Consider the following 26,421-nt stretch of genomic DNA (forward strand, 5'->3'; position numbering starts at 1 on the left):
AAATTAAAATATAGACATTTCAACTTAAAATATTCTTCCTAGTGTCGAAATATTACTATTTACATATGCAAAATTCATATACAATGCTCACCTTTTGTCACTTCTGAATTTTGCTGATGTGCCCAAGTGCAATATTCATGAAAATAACCATGTTATTTTGGCTGAGTTAATCTGTGTATTTATCAAATTTCTTTATCTTGAGTGTCTCTGGACATGACCAAACAGAGCATGCAGCATGTCACTAAAGAAGTTGTTGCCATTATCCAGGATTGGCAAAGAGGAACTGCAACAAGGCAAACAATTAAAACAGTAGCACAAATCTTGAAAACATTATGCTAAGTTAAATAGTGGTGACGGCTGCACAACAATGTGAATAGATGCAATGCCACTCAATTGTGCACTCAGAAATTAATTTTGTGTGTTTTTATATATATATATGTATATATATATTACTGCAATAAAGAAAATAAACACAAACTGTAGGAAAGCTACAATGCTACATTTCTCTACTACATTCTACATTCTAAGTGGTTTTCTAAAGACATGGCAGGAAAAGTAGGAATGCGTGTACCCACCAATAGAAGCATATGTGCACACATCTACCAGCATAACATGCTTCTTGTCTCCAAACAAATGATTTTCCCATCTCCTCCAAAGCCGGCATCAATCCTGAAATTTTGTTTTTAGTTTACTTCAAACATGCAATTTACCAATATATTTTAGGATATCTCTTAACTCAGTACTTGCTTACAGACCTCTGGAATGAAGGCCTGAATTTGCTCTGGGTTGAAGAGGGCTTCTTTGAAGTCACAAGCTATATGTCCTTGGGTCATTTACAATGGGACCTCATCACCTGCTGGGAGAATCTGAGAGGCTGTTTGAGAAAGTCTGAAAAACAAAGTTTCCCAGGGTTGGGAGGTCAAATACTTTGGAAAATACAGCTTAACATCTTTTTCTCCTAGAACCGGGATATGATGGAAAGGGCACATAGCTTTGCCAGCTGGCAGATCTTGGTTCCACATCTGGCCCTGCTCCCATTTCCCATGTAAACTTCTGCAAGTTATTTCTCTGACCTCAGTCTCCTTATCTATAAAATAGGGAACATGAGTACTTATTTTGCTTGGTTGTTGTGAATATAGGTGGCTCATGGGGACACAAAGTAAATAATCCAGAAACTGTAGGTTTCTTTTTCTTCCCTAATTACAGTATCCTGACATGACCAATGAGAGTTTAAGTCTTGAGGCTGGTCTCCAAGCCTGTCCGTATGGAGAAGGCTTTGCTTGTGATCCTGTGGCAGGCAAAGCAAAATCTGTAATACTGAAGGCCATCTAGTATAATGGAAATAAATCAAATGGTTATTTTAAACCCAAAGGAACTATAGCTACTTTGCTTTATATGGGGAGTGACAAACTCATATCAATAGAAGTCAATCAATACCATTCCCTTCCCTGGAGAGTCTAACTGGGGCTGACTAAAGCGAAGATCTGGATTTCAATGGCTCTCTCTGGTACCACTACAGGGAAAGAGCAAGACTAGATAGCCCCGTTTACGCCAGCCTGTGGATGTGTCTGTGGTTATGCAAGGGTGGAGAGCATAACTCTTCTGTCTAATAAAGTGAAAGGAATAAAAATTTGAGGAAAGCTCTGAAGCAGCAACACTACTGGGATAACTGTATAAATTGCCTTGTTATCCCCAAACCTTTAATAGAAAGTGCTACACACTTACCTGATGTTTTTGGAGGGCTGGGAGAATCAAGGAGAAAGTTCTTTATTCAGCTTCAGGGGTTGTGTGGCAGGATACAGACACAGCTCTTGTGGGAAAGCATCACAATTCATAACATAACCTTAGAAGAAGCAATTCAGAGTCAGAATTGACCAGGAAAAGCACACACCATCCTCACCTTCCCCTCCCCCGTCAGAACTTATGGTAAGAATGAGGAACATGGGGTTCCCACCACTTGTGGGATAAGGCTCAAGTCCATTCCATTGAGTTGAAAAAGACAGGGCCCCTCAGCTGATGCCTAAGGTACTCTAGTAATGGGCTGAGAAATTGGTAGGATGAAGGGTGCCCTTGCAGGCTCAGATACTGTTACATGCCCCTGAGAAAAACTCAGGATTGCAGAGCAGGAATGCACTCTACTCTCTACTTCTTGCAAAGAAAGGATCTCGTTAACTCTGGAGAAGAGATTTACTTTTTTCTCTAGAATAGTTTTTATGTAATTACACATAAAACGTGTAACTTCTTAAAAGGAACTGACTTCAAATGAGAAAATTTATCAAAATTTCCTTTCAAAGTGTTTATCACTTGCTAACATGCATATTTCATACTCAAGCTCCCTGTTTGGATAAGAGATTCGTAACTTCATTGAAAACTCTGTCTTATTTCTTGAAAGCAGAGAAAAGGTGTGCAAGGAGACAGGCTCGCTCTTAGATATAGCTTAAATGTTGAAATAGATAAGTTACCTGTATTCATTGTGCTCTGTTTCACTGTTTGCTTTTTTTTTTTTTAAGCTGCCTAGAAGCTTGTTTCTCTGCTACAATTAGAATTTAATCACTGGTGATTTAAGAGTAGTAGACCCACAGATGGACATCTGTAATTAGGAAAGTATTTTTGATTTTCGTTGCACCACTCAGTTTTTTTTTCCGTTTTTTAAAAAATACATTTTTATGTTAATGAAGCAAACTACAAAAATGACTGAAAATACTACAAGTTGTTCTTTGAGTTATTTCCTCTGTAAAATTACAGCAACTCATTTTCAGCTGGCTAGTTAGCTATCTGAAAGGAGAATAGCTATGTTAGCTCAATGCTTGCAACACCGCAGGTTCTCAAGAAATATGTTACTTGAAATAAAGAGTGAATAAATCAATGAATGGACCCATGAATGAATAAACTAATGAAAGTTGCCCCAATTTCTCTCCATTTATATAGGTCACAGTTCTGCTCTCTGCCCACCTTTTGTACCATTTCCCTATCAACAACATCCCCAACAATAGCACACGCATGCTGGCACCAACCAGTGTGATTGTATAAATGTTTGTCTAGGAAAGTGGGCACGTAAACATTTAAGAGGTCTAGTTTTATGAAGTAGAAAGGTTGAAGTCTAGGGAAAAGAAAGGAATCTCTCTTCCCCTTCAAGTGCTTTCCGTTTGTTCAGTGAGTACCGGTTAAATGAATGACTAGCAAATGTTCAATTCCGGCTATTACTCTCTTTCATCTGAGCTCTCTCCCTTATCCCAAATATTTTTTACAAATAAAATAGAGATTTTGATGTTTAATAAGACTATATATTTAATTATACTATTGTTTTCTCACAGAAGTGATACTAAATATATTTATATAACATTATTCAGGATCAAATGGAAGTTCTCTCTTCCTCTCTCCCTCTCTCTCTTAACAAACTGGTTCTTCATGGGTCTGTGTGTTTGTGATTAAACAATTACAGAACTTCATCCAAAACTGGAATTTACATGGTGCTGTGAATTCATAGTATTTCATCTTTCAGTGATTAAAAGAAGATGCTATACATAGCATTAATGGAATTATAATGGGTAATATTATGTTGCCTGAATAAAAGATTATTAAGGTTATTCATACCTAGAGATTACCAAGGTTTCTGTTCAGGTTTATAACTCTCAGACCTGAGTGACTTTGCCTTTTTCTTTTACTATCAGTACAATGAGAATATCTGCAATTAGATAATTTGCAATCATGTAGGACAGGTATGTAACACCACAGGAGAGCAGAAGCTGCAGCCAGCATGGCACATGAGGAGGAAGACTCAGAGAGGCCTGACATATGTAACACTAGAATATATAATACAAAAACATATATAGGCTGGAAGTTGATAAATAAAACAAAAATTCTAAATGTGTTCATGCATTTTAAAGGACTTAATCCTTTTGTGATAAAATAATTAGTGCATATTGACATAAATTTTAAACAGAAAAAAAAGAATACAAGAAAATATGTTGGCATTTAGTAGGTTGGCTCCAGTACGTTTCAAGTGCCAGCAACTGAAGGTGAACTCTGGTTGTTTCCAGGCCTCCCTTGCATGATTTGGGGTTAGAATTGTCCAAATACCATGAGTAATATGGAAGTTCTCTGAAGGGTAAGTTCGTGCTCTGATTTAACATTTACTTTCTGATAATTCGACTGGAAACATAACTGAGAGCCCTTGCTGTGGCAGCTCCTTGGAGATGGGAGTGATATGCAGAGTCACTCTGCTTGGAACTTCGTCAATTTATTCCCAAATCCTGGCAGAATGAATTCAACACTTGCTCGGTCACTGCTGTTGCCATTTCATGCTTAAGAAACAAGACCTAGTCCTTAAATATCCGCTGTCAAACTCTTCTTTGATGCTTCCTATTTCAAATGCTATGGCTATGGAACATTCAAATTATGAATATCTAAAAGATAAGTGATGTATTATGCTGTTCTTGTTTTCTGAAATATACTCTTATGGTTTTGAGTTCATAGTTCATAAATAGCCATTGATACTTCTGTATATTCTGTCTCCTGAAGACAGCCTTCAGATGAGGTTTTATCCTATGGACTTTGGTTATCAACAGCAAAACAAATTATGTTGTTGTAATACTTAATATTTATCATATCCTTTTCAAGAGATGTTCAAAATATGTTAGACATTTTCTCCTTTATGTCAAATGCTTTTATATACTACTACCACTGGCTTATTTTCAAATGGTTTATTCTCAGTATTATTGAAATACCAAAATGGTCATGTAAAATTAAAATAATTTCTCTCATAAAATGAAAATTATGAAAATAAAAAGGATAAGGTCCACTTCTTTCATTTAATCTCTTTGGATTCATTTAATAGAGCGCTTAAATCAGGGGCTCCGGTAAATTTTACCATGGCTTTACATCATGTCAATGGACATTGTGTTTTAATCCAAGACTATGACAAAACAATTGTAGATAAACAACAGTTGAATAAATTATGAATTAGTAAAAAAGATGCCAAATTGAGATCACCTATTAGCATGATTTAGAACCAATGTTATGCTTCTTTTTAGCGTTTCTTGGGAATATCCTTTCTTTATTTTTATTTTTATTTTTTGAGACAGTCTTGCTCTTGTCGCCCAGGCTGGAGTGCAGTGGCATGATCTCAGCTCACTGCAACCTTCGCCTCCAAGGTTCAAGCAATTCTCCTGCCTCAGCATCCCGAGTAGCTGGCATTACAGGCACCTGCCACCACACCTGGCTAATTTTTGTAGTTTTAGTAGAGACAGTGTTTCACCACGTTGGCCAGGCTGGTCTCAAACTCCTGACCTCGTGATCTGCCTGCCTCGGTTTCCCAAAGTGCTGGAATTATAGGCATGAGCCACCGAGATATATTTTTAAAATGCATCTTAAATCACTCTTTCGGTATCTATGAGCACAAAACACCAAAATAATAGTTATATTGAAGGTGTTTTATTTGTACAATGTCCAAGATAGTGACATCTGAGATAATCATTTAACAATTTAAATGAACTTTAAATATACAGACCACAGATCCATTTTTCTTGATTCAATAATATTAATGACATTCCAATACACAAAATTCCTTATTAAACAGCAGAAAACTTCCCAGAAGTCTTTTCCCTACTTTCATGTGATACTAAAAAACTTTGGAAAGTGTTCTGTAAGAGTTAAGATTTATCTATATTAACAATACAGCCAAGGTGCCCCTTTCTTTTTACTGCAGGTTTCTAGACCTTCAGCTCCTTAGATAAAGTTTATGAAAATATTAGAATCTAACAATGATTCGATTCAGCTTAAAATCTGTTCTCAGTTTATAACTAGAAGTAATTAGAAGTCCCTATCTTAAATCATTCTAGAGATGTACAAATAATTGAATAACATTTCTAAGGACTTCCTATTTAAATAAGAAGAACAGTACAGATTATGTCATTTTCTTGACAATTTGTAGTGGTAAAAACCACTGTGTCTGTTGTTTTTGGTTCTCTGTAGACATGACTATAGAAAGGATGATTAGAATGTACTTAAAAAAAATAAGGTCCTAACGCAAGAAAAAGCTAAAAAGAGCCTTCCATGGGGAAGAAAGCACTAAAATTAGTGGTCGATCATGCCAATACCTGATTACAGTTTGGTGTCTTTTTCACTAAGTTGCGGCTTCTTCAGTTGTTCTTAATCAGCATTGGTTTTTCATTGCAGTACCTCTTGCATCTATTTCTGTATTTTCAGTGTCCCCGAACTAGTCCTCAGGGACTCCAGAACCTATTAGGTTTGACATTAAGTATAGGATCTTAGTTAAGTCATATAGTGACATAGAAGCTCTCTGAACCCGAGTTTCCTCATATGTAAAATGCAAGAGTGAGGGGAAAATGAAATATCTAATGTGCCTCTGCTCTCCAAAAGTTTCATTATACTGCAGTTTCAATTCAGGCTCCTCTCACAGCAGAACCCTGTCCTTCCTGATCTTTCTGCCTCCAATCTGAATTCTGGCATTTAAGATTTATTCTAGCAATTTAAATCACTTTTGACTTTGGGAAATCTTTTTGTTAACTTCATTTGCTGTTCAAAGTTAAAACTGTCACTTGACTTTTTGCAGATATTCCTACTTGTTTTCCAAACGTTAGTAAAACCACTGTGAAAGCTGGAGTTACTCTAATACTTCTTGGCAGAATTCCATGCAGGTAACTTGGCTTGTTGGCCATAAGTCTCTGAGTCACAGCCACAGGTAATCCATTTCCTTCTTGGCTGTTAGGAAAGGGCCTAATTAGCGAATCCAACAAATTCCACTCCCCACCCCCTTCTTCCATGGGTTAGTTCTGTGTTCCTTCAGGCTTCTTGCCAGGCTGCTGCTCCGAGAGCGATCAAATTACCATTAGAGCCAGCCAGCAACAGCACAATGCTGTTTATCTACCTTCTACCCCACAATCCTTTTTTTCCATCAAAAGTTCTGCTCCATTCTTTTTCTTCCTAAGGAAACCTTCCGCTTCTTCCATTTGCTTATGATGAATCTATGATTTTGTTATAATTTTTAATGAAATCAAACAACTTACCCTTTTTGTTCCCAGTAACACATCACTGAATTTCACATGATTTCATGAGATTTAACTTCAGGGGCAAATGAAATAAATCCCTCCTCCCACCAAAAAAAAAAAAATTTTTTTTTCATCTATCAAATATGCTAAACATACTAGAGAAATGCAAACCCGAATGATTCAGAAAGGTTAGGCGTTTACAATTTTCACAAATATGGACATTTTATTCTTTATATCATTTCAGTCATAGATTTCTACTTAAATTGACTTTCTTCTTACAATTGTCTTTGTGAGATTAGTGTATGAAATGACAGCATGAAGTAAAAGCTATCAAGGTACATTTGGCAAAAAGAATGACTCATCTTCATGAATTTTGTGTGTATTCATGAAAGAGCTCAGCTGGGCGGCCAGATGACCGGTAGGAGTGGGTTATTTACCTGGGAGGACCTGGAAAGCTTTTTACACAGTGTCAACAGGATGGTTGTTAAGCAGCAAGTTGGCAAATATGGCAAGATTGTCATTAAACAATGTTGGGATTCAGATCTATTGACGTTTATTTGCTTTTCAACTCTTCAACAACTCATAGAAAGAACCAAGCTGTCTTTTTTAAAAAAGCATCCATTGCACTCCTTCTCTCTTTTTAAAGCTCTTGGCAACCCCAAAACAGGGTGAAATAATCCTTTAAGGTGAGGGCTTTTTTTTTTTTTTTAACATGGTCTTCTGTAAATGAACTTTGGGGGAATTCACGAACTTATGCAAATATATGTTGCACGTGGTGTCTAAGTATTTGCATACACACAATCTCCTGTCTAGGGGAGGAGGATGTGTGCACACATTTTATTTGAATTTTAAAGGGGTCCGTGAATCAATGTAGTTTACAAACTACCAATTCAGGGTCTAAATTGAGCAGCTTTAATATCGTGGGGGTGGGGCGGGAAGGGGACAGAGAGGACACTGTCATGATGCATGTTCCTCTCATGCACAATTTTTAAAAGCATCACCAGCTAGGTAGACATGAAAGTAAGAGACGGAGAACCCTGGTCACTGCTGCAAAGGTAAGAATGGTCTGTTGAGAGCAACTGAGTGGAGACAGAGAAATTAATGTAGCCTTTCCAAGCAAGGGCATCAGGACAGCCTTGCCTTATTCATCCAGACAGGAGTTTCTAGCTTTGGTACTCTTTGGAAAACTCTCAGTGAGTACTGCTTTTCTAAGGGTCTTACTCGCCAATTCCAGGCCAGGTGACTATGGGTCAGGACTTACTGCTATTGCACATGGCTCACTGCACAGTTCTGAGGCCTACATCCAGAGTCCCCTAAATAACCCCCTAATTGCTAAATAAAGGGAAACTGATGACTCAGACTTTGTGATGCTTTGACCCTCAATCCAGATACTTTCCCCAAATCCTGTCAAGGTTGCAGGCTTCAGAAATGGCCATCTAACATCTCATTACCTTAATTTTGGTAAGCACATGAACATCAGAGATACTTTTTTTCACAGGGTTGCCACCTTTCACTATGCCTTCCACATTCAGCCCAGTGCATCCAAATCCATTCACCATATGTAAAGAGTAACAAAGAGAATTTTGCTCCAGCTGGCTAGAGCTTCTCTCTAAAATAAGCCTTAGAGAATTGTGGGGCTTGTTTGTTTGTTTGTTTTTGTTTTTTTGATGTTTGTTTTTGGTCTCATTTGGTCTCATGGTTTCTAAGGTCAGAGACAAGTTTGTGAAAACCTATAGTCTTTGACTTAGGGTTCATTTGTAGGATCAAGCCTCATCTGCCTGCTTCTTCTGAAGAGATTGCTCTGCTGGTACCCCATCAGCTTCACTTACCACCGTTTACGAGCCAGTGACTATTGGGCTGTCCCCTCCCCTGCACACCTTGGCACCTTACCTGGCACATGGCCCTGCCTTATTTTTGGTTTTATTTTTGAGGTGGTAGGGAGTGAAAAATCAAACTTAGACTTCCCTTGAAATTTTAGATAACATTCTTAAAATAGCCTCGTTTGCTTCCTACAATCTTTCCAGTTAACTGCACACATGCACACAAACTCCATTTCCACAGAATGTGAGATTTTACTCATCAAAAAGTCAAGTTATCAGAATTAACTGGCAACCTGTTTACTTCAGCAGTGCTGAATCTGTGTTCATATTCTAAATATGTCTATGTGTACTGATGGTATCATATGTTTTTCAACTCTAAAACGTATCCTCTAGCATTAAAATGAAAACACTGCTGTTGAAATACAAGCACCTTGAGTATAACCTCGTGGATAGTCATTTGCATATAATTGTGACTGTGTGTGGTGAAATGTAATCATATGGTGTGTAATTGTGTGGATTTTGGGTACAATTTTCCCCATAAAAGTTAAACAGACTTTTAGGTCTTGCTTTGTAAATGTATTAGTACCCTACTTCTGATATAACACATTTGTGGCTTAAAACAACCTTGATTTATTTTTGTACAGTTCTGGAGGTCAGAAGTCCACAGTGGCTTTCACCAGGTTAAAATCACGGTGTCTGCAGGGCTGTGTTCCTCTGGAGGTTTTATAGGTAAATCCACTTAATTGCCTTTTCCACCTTTTGGAAGCTACTTGTATTCCTGGGCTCCAGACATCTTGCTCCATCTTTATGTTTTGTTTTGGTTTTTGTTTTTTTTTGAGATGCAAGTTCTGCCTCCCGGGTTCACGCCATTCTCTGGCCTCAGCCTCCCGAGTAGCTGGGACTACAGGCGCCCGCCACCATGCCCGGCTAATTTTTTGTATTTTTAGTAGAGACGGGGTTTCACCATGTTAGCCAGGATGGTCTCGATCTCCTGACCTCGTGATCCGCCTGCCTTGGCCTCCTAAAGTGCTGGGATTACAGGCGTAAGCCACCGCGCCTGGCCCCTCTTGCTCCATCCTTAAAGACAGCAGGGTAATGTTTTCAAATCTCTGCTTCTCTCACTCTGACCCTCCCACCTCCCTCTTACAAGGATGCTTGTGATTACATTGGGCCCAACTGGATATCCAGGACCCTCTTCCCTCACCCCTCAATTTAGCCACAGCTGCAAAGTCCTTTTAGCTGAGTAACAGAACATATTCACAGGTTCTGGGGATCAGGACTTGGCTATCTTTGGGAGCTCATTCTTAAACCTACCAATTACAATCAGTTAATGGGTGCCTACATTATAATGCTTACTCTAAAGATATTTATCCTTTAAAATTTGGTTAGGAATCAAAGTATTTACTTTTTGTTAGACAAATTAACCCCAGCCAGGTCAGAACTCGTAACGTAAATTCAAATGAGAAACTTTCCAGTGCAACTCCTCAAATGTGTTTTTTTTGGAGCAAGTCTAGACTAGAGCATTGAGAAAATACAACAGCTCTTTGGGCAAAAGAAGTTGTCAAGGTAATTTCCTTCTAGCCCGTGGTTTTCTCCACAGATGGTGTAAATAAGTTAGCACAAGAGTGGAGTGATGGCACGTGTGGTTAGTATTCTCCCAACCTGCTGAAAGCTGACAAGCCATAAAAACTGTTTTCCGTCTTTATTTCCAGTAAAGGAATTATGTAGCTAGCTTGCTCTGCAGTTCTGACTTTTCCAAATTTTGTGACTTTCCACCACCAGACATAGAGAGCAACCACGGCTGTGCCCCGTTCTTCAGGTGACTGCCAATCCCCTTTGCCCGCTCCCTGTCCCTGCCTGCCTTCCCGCTGATGATGACTGACATTCTGGGATGGAGGAGCAGGTGTGTGGTGTCTGCCCTCGGCGTGTTGAAGCATGACTTGAAGGAGGAAATTTGAATTTTTCTTACTTCTTAGAAGAGAGGAGAACCAAAGGGATGACAGATTCCCATAGGAAATGCACACACCTGTTTTTTTGTTTTGTTTTGTTTTTGGATTCGGTGCTCTAGGCAGTTTCAGAAAACAAACCCCAGAGTGAAACCATCAACATGAGAATGCCTTTGTGCCCTTCAAAATTATTCTCAAAAGCTAAATAGCACTTTCTGACCAGGTGCAGGAGAATTTTTTCCCCCATTTTTCTAAACTCAGAACTAATTTTTATTGCCTTTCTGGGCAATAAATCCTTTTTTAAAATCATGTTTGGATAAAATTATCTGGGAGATAACATCGACAATTTGTAAACACTGATATTTTGGTTTATAACCTTTAAAAACAAAATCTAAAGTATTTTGGACAGCTATATATTAAAATAAGATTTAGATATGAATATATAAATTGTGTTTGTGGGTGAAAAATATGTGGCCTGCCCAGAAATTAGCGTTATTAAGTAAGAGAGCTACTTATCGGATAGTTTTACCCACATCAGGCCTAGGTACAGTGGTGTGCTAGTAAATGTGTAACAAAAGCCTCTCCAGGGGAAGAAAAGCCCTGATTTTCAGTGTTTGCCAATTTCCATGGTATTAAAAGTACTCACAACAAGGCCAATTTTAAGCAATCCTCCTGAAGTCCCTGAAGACAGAGTTGAAAAGCATCGTGCACAGTTGACTCTTCTGAGCTAGTCCAAGCTGGCTCCAACACACTACTGCCTATGTAAGTATCTATAAATAATACAACTTAGAGGGTTCATAAGGATAACAATGGGATATATTCAGAATGATTGAATGCTGACTCAGAAAGGAAAACTATACAATTTTGCTATACCATAAACCATAAGAGTGTATCATAAGAACTGTGACCAAGAATATAATCGTTGACCTAATTTGGTCCTGATTCTTCCTTTTCTAACTTCTGAGAACACTCTTTTTTTGTATCCAGTCCTGGTTATGCTGCGAGTCTGCATCTTGCTTGAGAGAATTTACTAAAATCACAGGAAGGTCTGAATTCTCATTTATACATTCGACACCAAGTATATGGAGGCGTTCCCAATTGCTCTGTGTGAAGGACTTGAGTTTTTTTTTTTCCAGCATCAGCTGAAAATACCAAATGCCTGTTTGTGTGGAAATTTCCTGAGACTACAGCTCTTAACTCTCTGACCTGAGTAGTATATGTGTGAATTTTACGTCAGGTTGTATTCTCTGCATTTTCTCTGCTGTACGGTGGCAAATGATTGTCCTAATGTACAAGATCCCCTGTCAGCCTTCCGTCCCCAGCCTCAGTACTGCCCCTAAGAGAACCCCTTGCCCTGGGCTCCTACATTTGAGATTTGACTCTAGATATCTGTTGGCTATGCCCCTTTCCACTAAGTGTGTATCCCGCTTCTAAGACTATTGTCTGGGTTCTGGAGATTCTAGAATTCTCTGCCTGAAAGGCTCTGAACCTATTGGACCTGTAGCGGCCTCTTTGCCTTATCCATTCTCCAAAGGGTAGACTATGCCAAATCCCAACATTTTGATTAAGAACAGCTAGCTTCTGTGTTTTTTTGTTTTTGTTTGGTGAGGGTGGTTGTGGATGGAACTACACCTAAAGGCCACCATGGATGTTCACATAGCACTCATGCTTGTTGTGCAGACCATATGGAACCAGTAGCAAGAATGTTAAGGGATCCAGCAAAATCAGAAGGCCTGTGGCCAGTGACTGGGTCTCCCCTACCTGCTGCCACATTTCAGTGTGAACCTCTGAAGACTGCAAGCATCCTGAATTTGAACCTTCCTTTGTAGCGAAGGATGGAATGTATTTCATTTAAGAGCTCGTTGGCTTAATTTAAACTTTTAAATATTTAGACAGATGGTATATAGACCTCCATTTATATTCTTGCACCAGACCCTGCAAATATTGGCCAGGCCTTCCCAAATCACAATTTTGTGTGTGTGTGTGTGTGTGTGTCCCCTCTTTTCTCCTTCAAGTGTACAGTCTAGGTAAGTAAGGATTAGGTTTTTAAGAAGGAAAGTCCCAGAGAAAGTGTCATAAGCATGGGGATAAGTCCACCAAAGAATAGGTAGCTAATGATCCAATGTAATTGCCAGAGAGAATGTGGTGGATCTAACCCTTGGAGCTGCTAAGAGGACAAACACTGATGCCCAGACCAGCAGCCGGTCTGGCAATGGCAACTGTCTGGTTTCATGGACAGGAATATAGACTGGGTTAAACAGAGATCTACTTATTTCTCCTCTCTTATTTCCTAACTCTCCCTTACATGGCCATCACTTTCCTCCTTGTGTGCTCAAGAGACCTAATAAATGTCCTGGGGGAAGAGTTACAGGTGCCTCAGAGTTCTGAACCCTTCTGCAATTGCTGTGTCACCTTCATCTCATCTCTTTGACCATGGTCAGTTTGTGATTTGCTGAAGTGAACCAATGAGCATTTTAAACCCCATTGGGTAGGAAGAGTCATTTTCTGCTTGGACTCTGGACTGAAAACAAACCTCATTGTGCAGCACTGTTGTCCTTTCTGTGTACTGTGTCCTTTTCTCAACTGCCCAGCTGCAGTGACTCTAGGACATTACGATATAATTCCTTCCTACTCAATATCATGTAGGCCACGTATAAGAACAGATCATTTCCTGAAAATTTTTTCAGCAAAATCAGTATCAGTGTGGGAATTCAATGACACTCTAGACTGGTGTCATTTTTATGTACTAAACAAAATGGTACTATAAAAATTCAACATAGTCTCAAGAAGGTCCCAGTTAGTGCACATGTAATAACAATGCTCAAGTTTCAGTGGCAATTCTTGCAGAAAGGATACTCTGGTATCTTCTAACTAGTAAAAAAAAAAATACTAAGATAAATATATTTGTGAACTTAATTAGGAAAATAAATAAAACTATCAATTAGCCAGGATTTGGGGAGTATCTGAGAACTATGAGGTTTGCAGTAAACATGTGACTGAACTCCTGCTTTTGGATGGATGCTATCATAAAATATGTTACCAGTTGGGCAGAGATAAATCTAACATGCCAAAAACAAGAGTAGAAAATAAAAACAATAAATCACCCTGCTGCTCCTCCAAGGACCAGATTTTTTACCACAAGTAGTACTGACTCTCTGGGTGCTATAGGCTATTGAGAGAAGGAAGAAATCCATGAAGGGGAGTTAGGAAAAGCTTCCTGAAAAAAAAAAAAAAAAAAAAAAGACTTGAACTGTGCTTTAGGAAGATGTGCAGTGGAAGAAGGAGATTTACAGGGGATGGGGACATTATAAATATTTGTCAGCTTGACTGTGCCACAAGGTAACTAGATATTTGGGCAGACATTATTCTGGGTATGCCTATGAGGGTGTTTGGAAGAGATTAACATTGTGTAGAAGGAGTAAAGCAGGTTGCCCTCCCTTATGTAAATGGGTCTCATCCAATCAGTTGAAGGTCTGAATAGAACAGAAAGGCTGACTCTCCCCTAAGAGAAATTCTTTGTGTCTGGTGGCCTTTGAACTGGGACATGGTGTTTCTTTCCTGCCTTTACACTCAAACTGAAGCATCAGATCTTTCTAAGTCTTGAGTCTGCTGGCCTTTGGAATGGCCACACCATCAACTTTCCTGGTTGTCAGGCCTTTGGACTTAGGGTGGAACTAAACCATCAGCTCTCCTGGGTCAACAGCTTGCTGACTCATCCTGCAAATCTTAGGACTTGCCAGCCTCCTTGATTGCATGGCAAATTCCTTATAATAAATCTCTTCATATATGTGTGACCACATCCTATTACTTGTGTTCTTTTGGAGAACTCTGACTACTTCACTAAGTGAAAACACACAACATTTGCAAGACAATGCAAAGTTTGACCTGACCAAATTAGAAAGATTATGTTGTGGGGAAATTTAAGATAGTTGATTTGATAGAGTCAGAGAAGATGGAGGAGAGTTGAGATGGATTTAGATTGGTGATGCAATTAAAATCTTTACTCCTAAGGTCATCACTATCTCACTAGTCAGTGTTATCCTATTTTCCATTGAGCTTGAATTTGAGGATTTTGTCTCAATACTGTATCCCCAAACATTCCCTAACAATCATCTAGAGTAAGTGCACTAGATTAAACCTTTTGCAAATCACGTAGGGATCTAGTTAAAATGCAGATTATGATTTAGTAGACCCAGGCTAGAGTCTGAGTTCTGCTGCTACTCCAAGGACCAGGTTTTTGAGTAAGAAACATCCCTTGTGTAGTTAGTGCTGCTTGAATCAGGGAGCCACTGAAGAAATACTACCTGGCCTCTGAAGGAATAAGGACTGGTCCTGGAAAAAGACAGTACAGTCTGAATTTTATTTCATTGTACAGTGCACATTACCTCACAACTATTGTCTTGGGAATGCACTGTCAAGAATTTGCATCATCAAAGAACAAAAATTAAGAAGAAATCAATATTCATCCAGAATATGTCATTTGAGGTGAGCATCATGAGTGTGTCAGACAATTTGAATCATCATTTTGCTAATATTAAAAGAGATGGCATTTTAAATTTTGAATTCTGAGAAGCATTTGCTGGAATCATTTATAAAATAGCAATATTAGCTGTAATTGGCCTGGGTAAAAACTTGATAGGAGGAGGTGGAGGGATTTAGGTAATTCAACCAGAACCTTTCAGTTAGGTTTTCTCAGGGGAATGAGGCAGCATGGTGGTGGAAACTCCAAGGAAACCAAGTGGCAAGTCTTCTGAAAGCAAGGACTTGGATTTTCCTTTCAAGACATTTGCCAGAAAAGAAAAAAGCACCAGTGAAGAGATGGATTAAGAACCTCTGATTTAGACTGTACCTTAGTCACTCAATGGCAACTCAAGCTGTCAGGACTCTCGTTCCTCCTGTTTTATGCCTTTTCTGTCACCTTACTCAACTAGTGACACCTGCTCTTCCACCAAGACTCAGCACACCACTTCCAAGAAGACCTGGGCTAGGTAGGCGCCAGTCTCAATCTGAATCGCCCCCATCCTGGGCTCTCCTTATTGAAACACTTAGCAAATTGTATTAAACTGTTTTACTATTTTCGCTTCTCTGACTCTACTTGAAGCTACTTGAAAACAATTATGGGTCACATATTTATTTTCATTCACTCATTCATTTGTTATCAGTTATTTATTAAGTGACCTACCACATGCCTGGCCTTGGTGATACAGTGAAAATAAGGTACACTCCATGTCCTTAATGAGTTTTGTGCATGAGTGCTGGTGCATGGGTGAGTTCTGGGCAAAGAGATCAAAGAGGGATAAGTGCTTTGTTAGGGATAAGGACAATGACTAAGGGTCATCATATGACGGGCATGGAACTTTGGCCATGGTAGTCTTGGGAAGCTTTCAGTAGGCAGATGTAAAATGCTGAATATAATAAGTGAAAAACCAATACCGATTGTGTTTATCATCATTCTTAAACTGTCCATATGCTTTAGACACTTCTCTGTGTATATATACTTCATCAAACAAACAAACAGATATGACGGGTGCTGTTTTTGAACATAATAAGAGATCTAGGGTAGTCTCAGCTGAGTTAGTATGTTGGCTATAGGAGAGGCAGTCCCCACACCTGGCCTGGTAACTGTCACTCCTCAGTGAATGACTGGATCCATGTTCAATTGAGCTAATCAATTCAAACCTCAAGCTGCTAACCATTTCAAGTGGCCAGATAATTGAGAACTAAGTGAATTTTACTTGAATGGTCTAAAAAAAAATGCTTTCATTCTTTAGAGTATATCTTTAGGACATACATTTAGCCTAACCCAGAAACACAGCTTCTTATCTATTTTTAGTACCTGGAAAGAGAGCCTTCAACAAGCTCTCATTGACTCTAACAACATACTAGAAGACAGACTTTGAAAAAGTTCAAGTAGAAAAGAGTTAAACTTTTTTTTTTTCCTCCCCCCGGTGATGATAACTCAGAATGATAAGGATTTAGAAGAAATGAAGAATAAAAGAGAGAACTCTTTTGTTTTTACTATGTGTAGTTACTTGTATCTATTATGACATGGAGGTTCAATTCTGGTAATTTTTTTTCATCTAGAAGAGTTGATCATACACTGAAAATGTTCTATTTTTTTTAGGAACAAACATTCTCAGGAAAGGTTTGATCTCATTTAGATGTAAAAGCATTTAAGATTTTCAGTAAAAAAGAAAAGACATTGTACTATACCAGTTAATGCTTTTTCTTTGCAAGCAACGACAGAAACTGGCTAACTTAAAGAAAAGTGGGATTTAGTGGAAGAATGTGGAGCAGCTTTCAATACCTAGGAAACAGAAGCATAACCAGACCTCCAGAGAGACAGATGCAGAGCAGTGGTGGGGAACTGGGTGAAGAAATAGATACAATCTCTTTGGGAAGATTGGAAAAAAAAAAAAAAACTCAGCTCCAACCATGTTCTGTCCTTGGGCCAAATTCCTGGAACTTCTATCTGATGGGTCTTGGCAAGTGAGAGTAGGGTTGGGGAGGAAGTGCCAACTCACCCCTTTGCACTTTGATCCATAGTCTGACAGTTCCATGAAGATGGTTCCTAATGGCAATGGGCAGATCCCCAGAAAATCAGAGGGGCACTCTCAAAACAAGGGGAGGGGATACTGGACTGGCAAAAAACAACAAATGTTCACCACATGCATTTTTGTTCTATCAAGAGAAAAAAGTTTTCTCTCCAAGTTAGTCCATCTGATCTAGCGTTGCTGACATCTTTCTGCAGAGGGGTTCAAATACTACCCAGTTCTATTTCTTAGGTATTGGCACACGTTATTATTGAAACCTTAGTAACAATTTTAGAAGTTGTCGCTGTTCATTGTAAGTCGTTTTACAATTTTACAATGAGTTATTTAATAGAAAGGCAGCTTATTTTAAGTAGATACTACCTTGCTCATCTCACTTCTTAGGATGATCACATAAACACCTTTTTTTTTTGTATATAAAAGCATCTAATTTATATTATGCAATCCATGCACAACACTAACATCAAACATTGTGAAAAATTCATGTTCTTTTTCACCTTAAGAAATGTAAGATGTTTTATTGTTTGCTTCAGGGGATGTTGAATCCATTCAATTTTTACTTTATTTAATTCACTAATGCTCAATTATTATTTTAATCATAACCTGAGTTTGCCTTACCTTATTTTCTCCCTAGTATTCAGTGATGTGGAGAGAGGTAAAGAAGATGTCAGATGTTAAATATAATTAATGTTAAAAACAGATCTGATGAATCAGGGTGTTACTTCTGAAGAGAATGACTCAACAAAGCCTTGCCGGTCATAATTACTAAAAATTAGTCATTCTGTGAGATCTTTTTGCTGATACTAATAGATGAAACACCTTTGAGGGAAACCCTTTTGAAAGTGCTGCAATGTGACCTCAGAGAAACATGCCTTTCCAGACATTATACTAGTTATCAATTCATTCAAGAGGATGTGAGCAAAGTTTTCTTAGAATTTAATTATCACTGAAAAGTGTATTTACGAACACACTTCTTTTCCTAGCTAAGTTCTGGGTAAGTGATCTTTGCTCTGTACTTTGCATTCCATGAATTACTTAAGACTAAAGACTTAACCTCTGTAAATCTCAATTTTCCAGTCTGCATGATGGGGACAATATTAGTGCCTACCTCTTAGGGCTAGATTGAGTATTAACTGAAGCAAAGCATGTCAAACTTAGCATAGTACTGGACACATACCAGAAACTAAGTTAATATTAGTTCATCTAATTCTTATGAAACAATTTTGCAATGGTTTGAAGATTCCACTAATTTTCCCAGCATATTTGGGAAGTCTCTTTAATTTCATCATACCAGTGGATTTCATCTGCTTTCCAGTTTATGTTGCAACTCCTCTTCCCTACAACTGTCAAGTTCCTTTTCCAAGTTATCTTTAGTGTGCAATCGGCTAGATCCTTCCTTCTCAGCTTTTCATGAGGGAATGATCAGGCACATACCCCTCATGGCCAGGCCTGAAAGTGCCAAGAAGATAGGCCAATTCCCTTGACATTTCTCCATGTTCCTCAGGGCCATCTGCTTCCCTTTTCTGCCTCATCACCTTTAGAAAAATCCTCTTTTGTTCTGACGGTTGCCAATGAAGACTGTTGTCACAGTTTGCCAGAAGATGTACTGGCATGCCCAGTGATAATGGACTCCATAGATAGGACTTGGAGTCCTCACGAATGAAATTCCCACTTACCAGGACAAAGTCATAACAGGAAAGATGGCCTCTCAAAGACTACTTTGAAAAATAATAAATTATAGAGAATCATATATTCTTAGCATATGACACATCTCATATAAAATAAAACACTGAGATATTCCTATGAACCTTTTTTCTATTAATACATTATTTGAACTATGTCTTTTTATGGTATTTATTTCCTTAAGATCTTAGACATAAACCTAAGTTTGCAGGGAAACACTCATGTCTGAAAGGAGATGTTCTTAAATTGACATTTTACATATATCAATTATCACAACTTAAGATCCCACATTTACTCAATAGTGCTTAAGGGGTCATGGAGGAAGATTTGATTGATTGTTTTTTAAGTATACAAGGGACAGGCCAGGAGCAGCGGCTCACACCTGTAATACTAGCACTTTGGGAGGCCGAAGTGGGTGGATTGCCTGAGCTCAGGAGTTTGAGACCAGCCTGGGCAGCATGGTGAAACCCCATCTCTACTTAGATACAAAAAAACTAGCCAGGCATGATGGCTCATGCCTGTAGTCCTAGTCCAGCTACTTGAGAGGCTGAGGCGGGAGAATTGCTTAAACTGGGAGGCAGAAGTTGTAGTGAGCCGAGATCGTACTACTGCACTTCAGCCTAGATGACAGAGTAAGACTCTGTCTCCAAAAAAAGACAGAGTGAGACTCTGTCTCCAAAAAAAAAGAAAAAAGTATACAAAGGACAGTTGTTTTACCCAGAAAGGAAGAAATAAGAAAGTCAATTTTTAGAAATTTGTTTAACTGGCATGTGTTGAGTTCCTATACCTTATTAGATACATTTGAACATTCTTTCATTGAGTTCTTAAAAATATATGAATTAGGTATTATTTTCATCTTCCATCTTACAGATAAGGAAACTAAGATTTAGAGAGTATAGTTCACTTGCCCAAGGTCATGGACTACTGGGAAGCAGGGATATGAATTGAATCAAACTCTTTGCAAATCTAAATTCAGTGCACTTAATTTCTGTGTCATGCCATCACACTTCCTCTCCATGAAAGCTAATTTCTCTTTTAACATTAGCTTTTATAGGTAGTTCTACTAATTATGTTTGTGAAGTTTTGTTTTGTTTTCTTTTCCTTTCACAACTGGCCACAGATCAGCATTCTCATGTTATGAATGATTTAGCTTCGGATTACTCTTCTGGAGGGAGTAGGCAAACCTCAAACTAAAGGCAGGGTTGGAATATAAAAGTCTCAGCTCCTCAAGAGTCCAGAAAAACCTCCTCCCAACAGTGCTGTGGCCTCTTGGCACCTCTCCAGGCCCAGCCTGCCTGCAGGACTTGCTTGCTCCATCTTGCCGGTTCTCAACGGAGAACTCTTTGTTTTGGACCCTGTTCTTGTATTCTGCTCAGTGGACTTGAAAATTGGAGGTTTCCTTGCTTCCTGGTCCTTCCTGTGCCTGGGAAACAGACTTGGAATTCTTCTTTTCTTCTCTTCATTCAGCAAAAAGACAACCCCACCAGTTACCATTCCTTGTATTACTTCTTGGAACCCAGCCTGGGCCAACAGTTAGGCCCCCTGAGAAAAGAAGCCTAACTTCCTTTGCCTATTCCTTCCCTCAATAGATTAAGAAATGAAGAGAAAAAAACCTTCTTAAGATATACTACATAATACTAATATTTACTGTAAAAAATAAAGGCTTAACCCCTTCATTTTCATCACTTGAGAAAACTGATATAAGCTAATATCTTCAATAATTAAAGGAAAATAAATAATTTCTTTCCTGCTTCCCTCCCCTTCTGAATATTCGGCATAAATAGTTGCTTGGGTAGAACAAGTTTTCACTATTCATTTGTTTGAATGCTTGTGTATACACCAAGGTCCCATGACCTCTGTTTTACATAGTCAACTTTTATTTTGCTGAGGCGGAAATAGTGCATGCAGCAAAGACTGCCAGCTGTTTACCAAAATCCCTTCTCCTCTTCTTCCTGAGCACACAGCTAGACTATACTTCCCAGTCTCCATTGCAATTCTGTGTGGCCACGTACTAGAGCTGTTGCACTACTGTGTTTTTGCATCCCCTTCTACCTTCTGACTTCCTGAGATGGAGCAGACTATATGCAGTGGACCAGGATGGCAAGGGCTCTACTGTCCTTTCACGAGAGCCCTTGCCATCCTGGTCCACTGCATATAGCAGAGCTCCCACTGACCTGGAACCCTCATCCTGGCCTGTTGTCCAAAAGAGAGATAGATGTGTTGTTCCCTGACACATGAGATGCTGAATTTGGAGGTCTATTTGTTATGATATCATAGCCTGTCCTAACTGAAACAGGGCACATGTAGTATGTAGTCCAAGTTTCTTAGCTAGTGAGAGTGCTTAGCAGAGGCTCAGTGCCTGCCCTTCACTATGACTTGAGGTATCCTACTTATGGAGTGTCATCAATAACTCTTGCCAAGTGGTAAATCTTTTGAATATTGGTGGAATATGATAACACAAAGTACATTAACCCCTAAATGTTGGTAGCAAAAAATGCAATTGAGTGTGTCTTAGAGGGCAATGGTTCTTAGTTAAAAGGTGGTTGTTTTCTAGAGTTTAACAATAAAATACCAAATTCATATTAGAAATATGAATAATTTTACCATATGCTCTGCATATAGAAAGAACAAAAAACTCAATTCTGGAACTGTTTCACCACATGCTTCAACCAGAATTTTAAAAATAAATATATAAATAACTGTGGTCTTGAATTTATAATATTAATGATATGTAGGAATCATTTACATTTTTCAGTTTAACTCACAACATTGCAGGTAGAAAATTAGATGGTATATATATGGAAGTTTAATGATTTACACACACCCACACTTACGTATTTACCAACACACAAAGTTATCACCTTATGATATATTCCTTCTAAATATTTGTTTGGTCCAGACTCTAGAATGAATTTACCTTCTTAATTCTCTAAAACTATGCTATTAGACCACATATTTTTGTGTCTTAAATTGTAAAATTTCAGAACATAGAGAAAAGAAGAAAAGAAATATAAATGATACTTATTTGAGACTACTGAATTCATGCGGAAAAATAGTCCCCCAAGGACATCAGGTCCTAATCCTTAGAATCTGTAAATATTACCTGATATAGGAAAAGGGTTTCTGTCCATAGGAACCTAAGAAAAAACAATTTTTAATTAAAACATTAACAAGGACTTTATAGGTATGATTAAGTTAAGGATATTGTGATGAAGAGGTTATCACAGCTTATTAGAATGGGCCCTAGATGCACTCACATATATCCTTATGAGAGAGAGGCAAAGGGAGAGCTGACAAAGAGGAGAAGGCAATGTGATCAGGGAGGCAGATGGGAGTGATGCAGCCACAAGCCAAGAAGTGCTGGCAATCCCATGAGCAGGAAGAGGAAAGGCCAGATTCTCCCTTAGAACTCCTAGAGGGAGCATGGCCTGAGTGACTCTTGGACTCAGGCATAGTGAAGCTGATTTTGGAGTTTTTGTCCCCTAGAACTGTGAGAGGATAAATTTCTGTGATTTTAAGCCATTGAGTTTGTGGTGATTTGTTATAGCAGTCACAGGAAACTAATCCAATTCCATTTTCTAACAGCTAAGTTCAACTTTGCTAAGTTTATATCTCTGATATTTTATCCCAAGTCTTTCAGTACCTAAGTTTATCTTCCTTTTCCTTGTCCTGGAAAAGACAAATGTCCCACCCATTGTATTATATGTTGTTGAGGGTCTTTTGTGAGCTCAAGAGAAGGAACATCTCTCTTCTCCAGCTGAGTTTCAGTCATTGAAAAACAGAGTAAGATAGAGAGCAAATTATCAATTTTCTCACTGATAAAATTGATTTTGGAGGATGGCCTTACTAACACTGAATCTCAGATTTAGAGAGATTTACCTACCTTATTTCCAACACTGGACAATGTACTCTAAAATTTAGGGTCTGAAATAGCAGAGCAGAATGTGTGCTTTCTCTATGCACATAGCTCTCTAGAGAATGAGGAGGTAAAGGAACTCAATAACATTAAATGATTCCCTCTTCTCCTGAGAACAGAGATGTCAGGATTACTGTGCTAGTGGAAATCTTTTTACATGGAAAGAAGTGCTGGGAGTGGAGATGAAACATTTCCTATGGTTCCATCTCCATATGGACCAAGATTGACAGCTATCTGTGGGCAGAAACAGTGACGCTCTAGGCTTTACAAGCTGAGTGAAAGAAAACTTAAACCATAGATAGATGGTAAAGTCATAGCTGTTCTCAGCTCAGATGTGGAATTTGGACTTGGGGCAGTGTTCAAGATCCTAAATGAGTCTGCTGCAGTCTAGTTAAGTCCTGAATATCCCCTGAATCACACATGGACCTTTGTTTTTTAGCATATCCACTCACCTCTTCTTTTAATCTGTTACAGGAGACTTCTGCTTTATACAATCAGGTAATAAAACCTGTCTTTATAAATACAATTGTTAGTACGCATGTAGAAATGTAAGTGCTCACTCTTTTATAGACAGGCACTAATAGGTTACCTACTTTTGTCCCAAAATGATTCTTACTAGAAAATTAAAAGAACATTGCATTTGGTGTTAAAAGCCTGTAACCTCAACATGAGGTCTCAATAACCCAGCTGCTATCTATTTATCTTGGTAGATTCATTTATTCTCTCTTTCCTAAGGTTATTTTAGCAACGTTGTGTTATTTGTGATAAAAATTGCTTTTGTTTCCACACTGGGCCAGAATGGATTGAGTAATAACATTAACAAATACCTTGAGCTCACATCCTCACCTTTCACCCTAAATTGTTTTCCAATGCTAACTCATTGTCTCCTCAACATTCCAGTGGCTCAGTGACAAGGGGTATTATTCCCATATTTCAGAGAGAAAAAGGAAAGCATGAAAAAGTCAGAGCACACCTGTATCTAGAAATCAGAGCCTTTGATAATGCTACTATACCTTTTTTTTCTTAAGGGCATACATTGTATTAAGTATCCCTCCTGGTTATTCTGAGTGAGATTGTTGAATGTGCCTTGGGCTGCACGGAGGGAAGCATTAGTTGGAGTTCTGTGGTTGTGCTTGATGATTAAAGTGTGACATAAACATTGAAGTACCTACTGTGTGCAGGGCACAGTGCACTTCTACTCTAAATCTTTGGGAATTCCTGAAACCTTGAGGTTTGAATAAGGGTCAAAGTGGGGGCATTGACTTCCTCTCCTATCCTTGCAAGTTTGCTCAGGTAAGGGAGCATTATAAGACCAAGAAAATATGATTACGTCATTTTCAACTAAGATCCCAAACCACAGAATACTGATCATTTTCAAGGGGTTGACCATTTTCAGTTCTCCATGCAGTGCTTTCTATCATCCCAATGGGACTTCCTAAAACCGAAACCTTCTCTTTTTGGTGTTATCTAAAATTAAAAGACTTCTTAGTTTTTCAAGAGCAATTGCTGTGAACTGGAGGCACTGTGAGCCAGCAATACCAATCAGCAAAAGACATTGATGATTCACAGCATTCAATGAAGCACAAAATCTTAATATCGCAATCTCTAAAAGTACTGAAAGTTCTGTCTTAACTTCATGTTTTTAATACAATGGAGTTTCTCAAAAGAAATACATTCTTATCAACTGCATTTTTAAACAAAATATTTTCATAATATTGAGCAAGAAATTTGCTGTGAATCTTTCAAAGTTATTCATTCATTTAAAATTTATGTTAGTGAACAGGTAAAAACCCATTGATGATCTAGTAACATATTATTATTTGATTGTATTTTTTCTTTGTCTTTAAAGCTAACATACTTTACAAATACAACTTTTCATAATGATTTCCAAAGGAAGGTAATTGTTTTGTTTTTTTTTTTTCAAAATAAAAAATCCACTTTGTTTTCCTAATTTAAAATTTATCATGTATTACACTGGTTAAAAGAACATAGTTGAGTTCTAAATGCCGTAATTGCCTACAAAGTCAGGAACTGATTGGCTACATCCCAGGAAATGACAGGCCTGCATTCTTACTTGCTAATTTGTTTTAGACTGCATCTTCTTATGCAATATTCATTAAATCAATAATATTTTGGAAGAGTCATCTATGGGTCCAGTGCCATCCTACAAGCCATGGAATCTTTGAAAAGCAAGCTTCTAACTTTAGAAAGCAAGAAATACAATTGGGAAATTAGGAAACAAACAAGCAAAAAAACCCCAAGACAATAGTAAAGTAATACAGGAAAGAGACCTCAGACTGTGTAAATGTCAAGGACTTCATGGAAGGTAAAGAAAGACGTTTCTCATTGGATGAGTGTCTTATCTGGGAAGACTTTGTAAAGGAAGTGAATCCTGAAGACATAGTGAAATGTAAATTTCCTGAGAGGGTTATAGGCACATTTCATCCTCATTAGTTTTTTAAAATTATGTCATTAATGTGTGGACCTTATAGCCCATTTGACTATATAGAAAAATATGAAGTAAGAAAAAACCCTAGAGATGACTAATTCCAATCTTCCTGTTCTCTCTAATATTTGTCCTGTGTATTAATATGTATACATATATTTATGTAGTTATAACCATACCATAAATACAGTACACATGTTTAATTATTGAATTTATATAATCAACTCCTTCTACTGATTAAACCTATTTCTCCAAGATTGACCTCTGGGGAGAAAGCATCTTAACCATTTTCCTGCCAATCTGTAAGTTTTCCCACAACAATTAAGCTTCTTACCTAATCCATATGCTCCTTTCCTATTAGAACAGGGAGTAGTAAGTAGGAAAGAAACAGAAAACTCATATCTTTCTCATGGCTGCATGAAGCTATGTAACTGGCCACATGGAAAAATGGATGATGGAGATTAGACCTTCATTTGTTTGTCTACCATGAGTTATTTAGTGATTGCCATGGTATGTGCCAGGGATGGTGCTAACCTATGGTAAGGGAACAAGACAGACACAATCCAGCTCTCCAAACTCACAGTATAAGGGAGATATAGACATTGGAGTAGAAAATCTTAGAAAAGTGTGGCAAGTACTATAATAGAGAGTATACAGGATGTTATAGCAACCTATAATCTGGGTTTGTTCAGGTAGTCTTTTGAAGGCATTGAATGTAGTAGTGACTAAACAAAGCTGAGTGGTGACTTGAAGTTAGCTATAGGCCAAGGAGGGAAAGCATGAGTTTCAGGAAGAAATAATAGCATGAGGTTTCTCAGATTATGATACAGCAGCAACCACAATAAAGCCCTCAATATGGTTGGAGCGTGGAGGCAGTGGGAGGTGCTGGAATGGGTAATGTGATTGGGGAGGTTAGAATTGGAGCAGGAAGGACCTTGTAAGCTCTATGAGGAAGACTTTAAGAACAAGGGGGAATCATTAAAATTTGAAAGTGACATGATTAGTTTATAATTTCACTTAAAGATAGTTACCTTCTAAATTCTCACTGT

The 26,421-nt window shown here is 38.2% G+C and overlaps 1 long non-coding RNA gene across 1 annotated transcript in view; it reads left to right on the forward strand.

Annotated features, from left to right (window-relative positions):
• The first annotated feature begins 9,789 nt into the window (after nt 1-9,789).
• Nucleotides 9,790-26,421, forward strand: part of LOC126932513 (uncharacterized) — a 133,395-nt gene continuing 116,763 nt past the window's right edge. The window contains exon 1 of the long non-coding RNA XR_007718220.1: nt 9,790-11,538. This is a non-coding gene — a long non-coding RNA (uncharacterized LOC126932513). The remainder of the gene's footprint in view (nt 11,539-26,421) is intronic.

The sequence above is a fragment of the Macaca thibetana genome, chromosome 12, assembly GCF_024542745.1.
Source record: "Macaca thibetana thibetana isolate TM-01 chromosome 12, ASM2454274v1, whole genome shotgun sequence".
NCBI lineage: Eukaryota > Metazoa > Chordata > Mammalia > Primates > Cercopithecidae > Macaca > Macaca thibetana.